General features: G+C 48.2%; 1 protein-coding gene across 2 annotated transcripts in view; it reads right to left on the reverse strand.

Annotated features, from left to right (window-relative positions):
- Positions 1–6572, reverse strand: part of TBCEL (tubulin folding cofactor E like) — a 25418-nt gene extending 18846 nt beyond the window's left edge. The window contains exon 1 of one of the 2 annotated variants that reach the window (XM_026863742.1): positions 6351–6572. The gene's annotated coding sequence lies outside the window, so the exon portion shown is untranslated. Of the gene's footprint in view, positions 1–2599; positions 2623–6350 lie in introns of those variants that run through there. The other variant, XM_026863744.1, reaches the window with a different exon arrangement.
- Between the last annotated feature and the right edge of the window lie 3564 nt (positions 6573–10136).

Raw genomic sequence — 10136 nt, forward strand, 5'->3', positions numbered from 1 at the left:
CGCCGCCCCCGGCGCCCTGTTCTTCCCGCGGCCCAGCATGCACCGCGCCCCCCGCGGGGCAGCGGTCTCTGATGTCACCAAAAGTCATCAGTGACGTCAGAGGGGGCAGAGGCCGTGACGCCATGATCCCCGCACCCCGCGGTCGAGCTCTGGGGCCTCCCAGCGCCCTGGAACACCCCCCCCACCCCACACCCCAGCCACGGTCCCTTTGAGGGGCAAAAGGGGAAGCAAAAAAAAAAAAAATTGCAAATCGGAGAATGTTGGGTGTTCCTGGCTCGTACTGCCAGAGCCACAGGTCCTGCAGCGAGTCCGCCAGGTGCCCCTTTGCGGCCGTTCTTGACCAGTTTGCCCGTTTTTCTCCTGCTCAGTGGTGGCACCATCTTTTCTGCAGTGGCTGGTCGTGACCTCAGGAGGAAGGATGATAAATCATTCGGGGAGGAAGGCCGTGGGCAGGTGAATCTGCCTAGCGACAAGGCTGTCTCATTCCCTATCTCCGTTCCTGCCGGGATTACATGATAAGAATCAGAAACTGCCTGAAACGTGGCCTCTCCTTCCTCTACGGGCAGGGAAGTTTGGAGCAGAGCTGCGTTAGGCATGGCTGAATTCCTGCAGCACATCCCTGCGCTCCCCCCAGCCTGTAACATCATCAGGACACGTTTATCGTGTTACTTACCCCGCTTTGTGCACGCTTCACTGAGGCATCGCAGTACAATGGCAGCATTGTGGGTGCTACCCAGGTGGAAAGCAAAAAAATGTGTTCAGCCTCAGCCCAGGGGGGTGAGAGACTGGTTTAACTCCTGCCCTGCCATGTATTTTCCTGCTTTGGACCGAAGGCGAAGGCTTGCACCCACACAGTCACAGTCGGGAGACTAAAGTGGGAGACAGACAACTCGTGCCAGGCCAAGGAGGCAATTCTGGGACCTCCAGAGCTAAACCAGTTTGACTAAGGATCTCTCAGCAGAAAATATCCATCCCAAGAAGAAAAACGAGCCATCAGCTGAGCGGGAGCCATCAGCACATTACCGCATTAGCCCCAACTGCAAAGTCAAAAGCTGCACTAGGCTTCATCAAAAGTGTCTCAACCTATTACTGCTCCTAAAATTCAGCTACTCTGTCTCCCGTTCCCTGCTCCTCCCTGGTGCTGGGACTCAGTTCCCACCCAGCAGATTTTTAAATAAAGGATTGGATATGTATCTTCAAGACACTGGTGGAGAAAGACTGACTGACTTCCCGACCTTAGCTGATGCGGGGTTATGAAAGATTCACGTTCCTCCTCTAGATTCTGGGTCAAATTCTACCATTGCCGCTATGTGAAAGGGTTCAGGGTTTTCAGGAGGCACGAACCAAATCACATGCACTATCTCCTTGTAATTCTGCTGTGTGTCACCCTGTCATCCCTGGACTCGACAGCAGAGCACTGGCAGCCCAAACTGTCAGCGCTGAAATATATGCCTGGCTTTCACGGGCCTGATTTCCCTTTAGCAGGGAAAAAAACACCGTGATGTTCTTTCTTATTACCCTGTTGACACAACATTGGTTTTATTTTGTTCCTGTGCGGGCCAGCACAGATGAACATTACCTTGCTAACGTCCCATAAAAAAACATCTACCCGCATGCTCTGAATGGCTTATTTGGTTCTTTTAATACATTCCGGCGAGAGCTTTGTCTCCATTTGGTTTTCCTTCCCCCTCTACTTCTCGTATCTGTTTCAGTGAGATAAAGGACTCCACTGCATTCAGAGGCTACACTCTTTCACTAACAAGCCTCATGTTTTTTGCACAGCTTACCTGTGCTATTTAGTTGCTAGAAGGCAGACAGCATACTTTAACTGGTAACTGGCACCAGCGGGCTACATTTTGATTTGAAATACATTTCAGTTGCTGCTTTCTATAGTTACAGATCAACTGGATATAGCAGATGTCCGTGTTAACCTCTGCTGGGTCAGAGCTGCAAGTGTGAGAAAGTAACCGATGTATCCCCTGGCCTACATTAAAGCCCATTTCGCTGGAGACGGGACAAGTCGGGGAATTGTTAACACCCTATAGTCTTTCACCTCCAGGGGCCAGTTTGAATTCAGCCCAAACTAGCACGGATTGAATGTGCTTATCATCTGTTGGCCGTCTCATTGTTCAAATGAAATAAGTTTGATGGGTCTCAATCTACTCCTCCCTGGCAGACAAGTATCCGCTTGCCAAAGGTTCTACTACCATTGGCCAGGTGACCCCTCCCTGGCAGGCTCCCCTCTTTCCCACCGCTGCTTCCCCTGGGATTAAACAGGCCATGGGAACTGGAGTCACCTCTCGACTTGCTTCCTCCCTGTCTGGTCGCAGAGGCGCTCCCAACAGTACGCATCCACGCTGGAGCTAGTTCCCACACACCGAACAAGTGCCACGTAAGAGGCATTCACCCCAGCAACATGTCCATGGCACAGCAACCCAAATCCAAATTCGTTATTTTTATACTTTTAGAGCCAGACCAGATCAACCTCAGCAAGAAAAGCACCCTCAACACCTGAAAAAATTCCAGTCACAATCCTTTCCTCATTACTCACGCTTCTAATGTGCCACAAATGTCACCTACTGCCAAGGGGGGCACTTACCAGGGTCTGAGCAGGTTTGGGGGTTTGTACATACTGAGGCCAGAAGGAAGCCACTGTTAACATCCAGAACACAAGTCACAGACTCCCCTAATTTCACTCCCACCTGATCTGGAGCAGATCTTTCAGGGGAAAAAAAAAAAAAAAAAAAAAAAAGAAAAAGAAAAAAGCATGTACTCTTGTAAAATTACCTGGGACGGAGAATCAAACACAGTCTGTGAAATATCAGTTAATTACTCACTATATTAATGAAAACAAAACAAAAAAAAAAAGAAGTGGGCTTCCTTCTAGTCAGAGCCACATAAACCCAAACAGATCTCGCTGCGCCCAGGGAAGCAGCATCGCTGTCACGCTTGGGGACACAGACCCACCGAGATCACAGAATTTCTCTGGGTCGCTCACGGAAATAATGGCAGCAGCAGAGGAAGGAGCATCTAAATAGACTGCTGCTTATGAGAATCATTTTCCCCATATTTAAAATCACCAGAGGTTTTAGGGGGAGGGTCAGGGAGAGGATTTGAAACATACGCAATTTTCTACTTCTTTTCTGTAGCTTTTTGATCCTTCTGCTTCTGGGCTTGGCAATCGCAACTTTCTTCATCCATGGAGATTATTCTTCAATTCCTCAAAGAGACTTCAATTTTCTCACAAATCTCTCTTCCTTTCACTTAATTTAAACATTTTTGGCCATTTTCATGATTTAATAATGAGAAATAAAATTGGAGATTTACTAAGTGTTGAGAGAAGACCTTCCATTTCATCTGGGGATTAAGAAGGGAGTGAAAGGTGTGAATCCTGTTAGCCATGCTGGCCTAACCTGAGCTCCAGAGTGCTGAAGAGCCCAATCCTGCGAGATGCTGAGCGCTCTCTGCTCCCCTTGAAGCCAAGGAAGTCCTGTGGACTCAGAGCACATCGCAGATTTGGGTCCCTTAAGACACAACGCTAGCCTATAAATCCATAGCAGCGTTGTCTCGTAGATATTTTGCTAATAACTTTAAAGCCTGACTTCATTTAGCGCTACCGCCAGCTGATCAACCCCAAGCAGCTTCTCACTACACCATTAATTTAAGGTAACAATTCACTGAGATCTTTGGTTCCACATAAGCGCTTCCCAAATCACTTCTTCGGCCTCTGTCAATTATCTGAGACTAATGCACCTTGAAGTTACCTTTTAGAGCAAACATTACTCCACGGTCATAATTCTAAAATATTATCAGTAGCCAAAAGATAGGAACAATGCAGCTTTCAACTTCAGAAATCCAGGCTGTGCACTCAAACGTAGAAATAAAAAATAAATCAGTACTGGTTCAGTCTGAAGATCTATTGGATTTTCATAATTTGGCAATTGCAAGGCATGTGCACAGGATGAAATGGACCTTGAGCCTTTTATTAATTTTATTTCATTTTCTGGATGGCTACTACTAGATAAAGGCAGCTTTGTCAGGTACCACTGCACAGGGTACTGGCCATCCAGTTAGGACTGGTGAATCCAGTCTCACACACTCGGGGCTGGACTCACTCAGCTGATGTGGATTCTCTCCGTGATGTGGATTCTGTCCCAGACTTGGGCAGGTGATGCAGGATGCAGCTGACCAGGCTCACTGTTCTTCAGCTGACCTGCCACACTCACAGAACTCTCCAAACCCACATGTGAGCTGCTGTGACAGTCCCTGTCCTCTCCTCTCATCCCCCAGCGTGACATGTCATGCGCTGGGAAGTGCCACGGCATGGCCAGGTGCTCGCTGACCCAGCCTGGGCACCAACAAGGGCAAATCTGGGCAGGGATTATGCCCAGTGCCTTTCTCCGGTCGACTCTGGATCTGTCCCTGCTGAGCAGCACAACACAGCACCCATATGCCGCCCCGTTTGGGACACAATCTCATTTTGGACCACGATTTCCATTCTGTTCAGTCAGACAAAAAGGGCACCAGCAGACAGAAATGAGTCCAGACATGAAAATGGCTAGGTCTCCCTCAGCCAAATGCTCTGGATTCGTAACTAGTTGTTACGATGAGACAGAAAAGTGCCTCTGCTGTCTGATTTTTGGAATGGGACTTTGGCTGGGAGAACAGGACAAAACAGAGTGAGAAGCTGTCTTCTCCTGTCTTGTGTGTGTAACGACTCCATTACAGGTCTGAGTCTCACTTGGAGAGCAATGCTGGCTGGGTATGTAGGCTGCCAGCATTCATAATAATTAACCATTAATGTTAGCAAACACTTGGCAAATCTCCACCCGCCTTCATCCGGAGCTCTCGGAGTCCTTTGCAAACATGAACAGATTAAACCTTGCCAGACCCCCTCCAGTCCTACACATTAATCCAAAGAATTTCCTCCACTTCTATTCTCTGACAGGCTACTTAGCAAACGCGGCGAGGCTGGGAAATACTCAGGTGATCCCCATTTTACGAGGCAGAGTGGAGGCCCAGAGTGGCGGGAATGACATTCCCAAAGCCCCGGCGAGCGCTGCCAGTGCACCAATAGTGAGCAGTTGTGGTTTCCCACCCTGCAGTCAGCGCCTCGAGCCCTGCACCATCCTTCCTCTGCCTGGCGGGTCTTCATCCCTATCTCACTGTCAAGAAAGCCCAAACAGGAAAGGGATACAGGCTTAGCCCAAAGTCAGATGTGATCAGCAAGCCGGCAGAGCAACAACTTTGCTGCTGTTCTCGCTGCTGGGACACAACAGCCGCCACAGACAGAAATAACCGTGAGCCAGCCACAGCGCAGCGTCCTCTAAGAGCATCTCCCGTTGTTCCTGCTACGGCTTGGTGGCAGTTTTGCCATCCAGTTCTGCCATCCTTGCTGCTGCTTTCTAACAGCTCCTTGTGGATTCTGTCCACAAATAAAAAAAATAAATAAAATAAAAAAAAAAAAAAGGGGGGGGGGCTTCATTCCAGAAACCGCTTGGTCAGAATACCTATCAGGTCTGCTAAACCAGCAGACTTCCTCCACGAAGACACTCCCTTACCAAACTCCATTTTTACAGTCAAGGTCTAGCTTCAAAAAGAAATATCTCTCCGTTTGACCCGGCCACATGGCCGGCAGCATGTCAGGGCCATTTGAACCGGCCAGCAAACAACCCTTCCTTGCAGAAGGGAGCAATCTGGCTCACGGGACCTCAGAGCGCGGCCACTTGGTAGCCTCCTGCTAACGTCTGGCTCCCTGCCATGTTGTGACCTCCATTTCAGCTGTCTGAGGGCTAAAGATGCTGTGGCTGATCAGTGGCTCGGGAATAAAACCAGAGGCTGTGTGTTCACCTCCTTGTCCCAGTTTAGTTCAGCAAGCAATAATCAGAGCATCCTCTACAGCTGTGCTCACTAACATGCAAGGGTATTTATTGTAGGCTCTGGAAGAACAATCAGTTTTAGGCAGGCAGATCAGACATCTTAGTGCTCACCTGGGAATAAGAGGTCTTTTTTCTTTTCCTCCCCTCGTTCTTTCCCCTCATTTGCATTCACTTTTGGCTTCAAAATAAATTGCTTTAAATCACAGCTCAGCAAGAGCTAAGCCTGAAAAGCCAGAAGACTACATTCATGAACATTTCCTAGGAGTTGAGGCAAAAGCCAATCTGAGACCTTTTTTCTGAGACGGAGCAACACAAGGAGGAGTATTTGGGGGTTGAATAGGAAAGAGAAAGGTGCTTGGAAGGCAGAGATAGAGGAAGAGAAAAGACTGAAGATAAGTTTGAAAAAGCACGGGTCTCACCCATGCTGCTCTCAACTGCCTTCTCACCAATGTCAGTGAAATTCCCCCTTACCTCAGTTAACATTTTGTCCCAAACAAAGCAGCAAGTCCTCTCTGCTCTCCATGCTGCCCACCAATTGGGATTTTTAGCAGCCAGTTTGGACCAGCTCCCCAGCAGGCACAGCCCAGCACAGCTCCCAGTTGAGTTAGAGGAGCTGAGGATGCGACTCCCCAGGAGTCCTGCCGGGCTGTGAGAAGAAACTCTTGTCTGCCAGGAACGGCCCTTCTCACTGCCTTTGCACTCCAACAGACATTTTCCCTCCCTTGCCCCCTAAGCTCATACGTGAGACACTGAAAACACAAGCACCACAATAAAAAACAACAGAAAGGATTAGCCTGTACAAATTGATCTAAGCACGAAAAATGCTATTCCAAAAGAGCCTAAGTCAAGAAACAAGAAATGTTAGGTCTTTCCATTGTAATAGGCCCTTATTTATCACATCGGAAAGGGTACTTTTAAAAGGCAAATGGCCAGCTAGTCCCTTTGATACATGGAGATGCTTCAAGATAGGTATGATATAGAAAACCCAGGCAGAAGATATGTACTGGCTAATCTGACAGTTATCTCTTTTACAGCCAACTACTGTCATTTCAGTCTTTGAGAACTGCCAGCTACACTGATAACTGCAGACCTAAACACAGCAGAGGAGAAAGCCTTTGTTAATTAAGCCAGCTCCCTTCATTTTCTTACTGATCTGGGCTCCGCAGAGCTTTCAGAAAGCCGCTGCTCTGTGGCCCTTTGTGCTGGTGATGGACTGCTGCACGTCCCCCCCTTCCCGACAGCCCGACACATTGGTGGCGAGGCAGGCAATCCTCATCTGCCGGCTGGGTTGCTTTCTGGGATGAAACGTTGCAGTCCTGCCACAAATCAGACTATTAACTCCACTGGAGCACAGCAGATTCCCCCTTAGAGGGGGAAAAAAAAATAAAAAAATCTCCCTGAAGGATGCATAAACCTGCCCATTGTCCCATCCAGCTGACACAGGGCTGGTTTTCCCAGTGTGGTATCAAGTTCCGGAGGGGCCTATTTATATGGAATTCATCAGTGCTACTTTGTACCCAGAAGAGTTCAGCTCTGTATTTTCAATCAGTTAGTGGCCATCAGACTCTAACGGGGTTTCTGGAACTGTGGGTGCTTTATCCTCTGTTCAGCAGGCGCTTCGGCACGCTGAGCCGTCGCTCCGCCAGCTCTGTTCAAGTTGCAGCTCCTCATTTCAGGCAGGCGTGCTGTCCCCTCATGGCTAGATACTCAGCAAGGAGGGACAAAACTCAGATTTGCAAGTGTCAGGTGTGAGCCCAGACTTACTTTTTACCACTTCTGATGGCAGTTTGCAGTTCTTTTTGCAGATCACTGCTCTGATCCTGCCTCCACTTATGCCTCTAGGTCACTGGGGCTATCTCCCTTGCTTTGGAGCAGTGCCTCGCTGGCAGGCTCTCCTGATGGGCAGGGCTACTTTTTCCCCTCTAGTCAAAGCCATATGGTCAAAGCCACCACAAGAAATTTCATCACTTTCATTGGATACACAAGCGAAGTAGAAGAGAGAATCAGGTAATTAATCTCAGAGCTAAATGAAACGAAAGTCAGTGGGGGGGACTTTGATCTCTCATGCCAGCCTTTTCATAGCCAAATCGTGACAGCTCCACTCCAAACCTAACACCAAAGCAGCCCATCTTTGTCTCTTTGCTCTTTCATAAGCTTAGAAACCAGTCACCGTCCAGCCTCCACCAAGCAGATCTCGCCAACAGGTCCCTTCCTTTACCTAAGGGATGTCTTTACCATTCCGTCATCACCCAAGAACCATCAAAACCAGTCACCCACATTCCTGTGCCCAGCCCAGTTACCCTGTGCCCACAGCTGCAGTTACCAGTGCTGTAGGTATCTCCACCAGTTTACATATGACTGCTGGAACTCTCAGCCCTTCCAGATCCTTTCTGTAACTCAGGATCTCTACCAAAAAAAAAGCAAAGCAAACCAATAACTCTTTCCTTTGCCTCTTCCTCCACCACCTTTTGGGTCACTTACCTGGTGAGGCCCTCAGGGTTCAAGGAGAGAAGGCAGGGCAGAAGCAGGGAAGATTTCTGTGGATCTGAAATGGTTAAAGATTCCTGTCTCAGCACCACTAAGGTCCAAAGAGTTCAGTCTCTATTTCATAATTTATAGCTCACTGTTTTTCTTCCCAAAGTCCTGTGGGCTCTCGTGGTTCACAGAGCAACCCTTTTCTATTTTACTTACGCCACTCAGTTCAGTAAATGCCCCCAGGCTAGTCCAAGCCTTGTTAATACCTTCACCCATGCAACCTCCGGGGAGAAAATAGCTTTTTATCATTAGGTGAAAATGGAACTGCCTGGAATAACAACACAAACATGGGCTTTAGGACACGAGGAAAGATCCCAGGCCTTTCAGTTAGGAACTTGCCAGACTGCTGTCGACCCAGCTGGGGTTGGAGAATTGGCTGTCACCGCAGGGAGAGATGTGAGCCCTCGGTCCCGCTGCTGGGCTGCCCGAACAAAGGGGGCAGCAGGAGGATCAAACAAAACAGTTAGAGGGGATAAAGCAAAGTATTACATTTTAATTGATCTAATCTTTGGCTCCCAGTGGAATTTGCAAAGATATCTTACTAGAATTACACAAGTTTTATCAGGAGACGGCAATACTGGGAAAGTGCCTTTTGGATGGCAAACCACCCCAGATCTTGAACTGCATTAGCATTGGGACTGGCTGAGCAAAAGAGCCTCCACAATAGTTTCAAAGATGAGAGCAGAAACTGGGGAGAGAGAGAACATACGAGATGTAAACCCATCCGGGCACACAAAGGTGTATAAGCACAAACCCAGGCATATGCATAATGCTGTCGGCTGTGGGGTCCCTTCGCTGTAAAACCTGTAGGTATTTACTGGGGAGCAGAAAATACACGACCTACAGAGGCACTAGAAAAGGAATCCAAATGACATCAGCTTTTACTCATCCACTCCTCTTCCGAGGTTCATTTCTGCTCTGAGTGCAAACGCTCTGAACATTAAAAATAAAAACACCAAACCCAAACAATTAAAAAGAGAGAAAAAAGAGAGACACGAGAAGAACCTCCTTAAAATACAAACCTAGATGTAAAATACCATACGGGTTGAGCAAGCTAACAGGAGAGATAAAAAGCAAGGACAGTGATAAACCACGTGGTTTATCCCAATTTTTTTCCTGACACTCTCTGTCTGAGCCGATGACGGCAAGATCTTTGGAACAGCAGAGGAATAATGTCTGGGTCTGTCAAGATCCCTCTTTATTCACTGCGGTGAAGGGGTGAAAAAACATCAGGTCTGATAAATGATTCATGGCGCCTTTTCTTCTGCTAATCTGTAAATAAATTTTTAAAAGCAGCTTCTTTTTGATGAATATATTCTGCTGCTCGTAAAAACATGTCGCCCTTTAAACACAACACAGGCACACTCCCATGTCTCCAGTGTTGCTGTCAGCACTCTGCGAGCCCAAGCCTGGGTTCTTGCGGAGTGCAGGGATGGAGGTTTTGCTGCCTTACCTCAGCTGAGGATCTGCCCCTCTGATCCCATCACACCCGATTCCCGGGCTCCGGCAAAGCCTTACCTCATCCCACGCATGCACCTTCAGTGCTTTGTTCAGTCAGGGAGAGGGTAACATCCCACACATTTACAGACACGAGGGCCAGAAGGGACCTTTATGAACATCTCCTGTGACATCCTGCACACCAAGCTCTGAATCCTCTCCTCCTCGTTGCACAAGCACTTTCTGAGTGTGCACATTTTACTATCCCCGTGTGGCAGACGTGGC

This window comes from Athene cunicularia, assembly GCF_003259725.1.
Source record: "Athene cunicularia isolate RWA chromosome 24 unlocalized genomic scaffold, athCun1 chr24_part1, whole genome shotgun sequence".
NCBI lineage: Eukaryota > Metazoa > Chordata > Aves > Strigiformes > Strigidae > Athene > Athene cunicularia.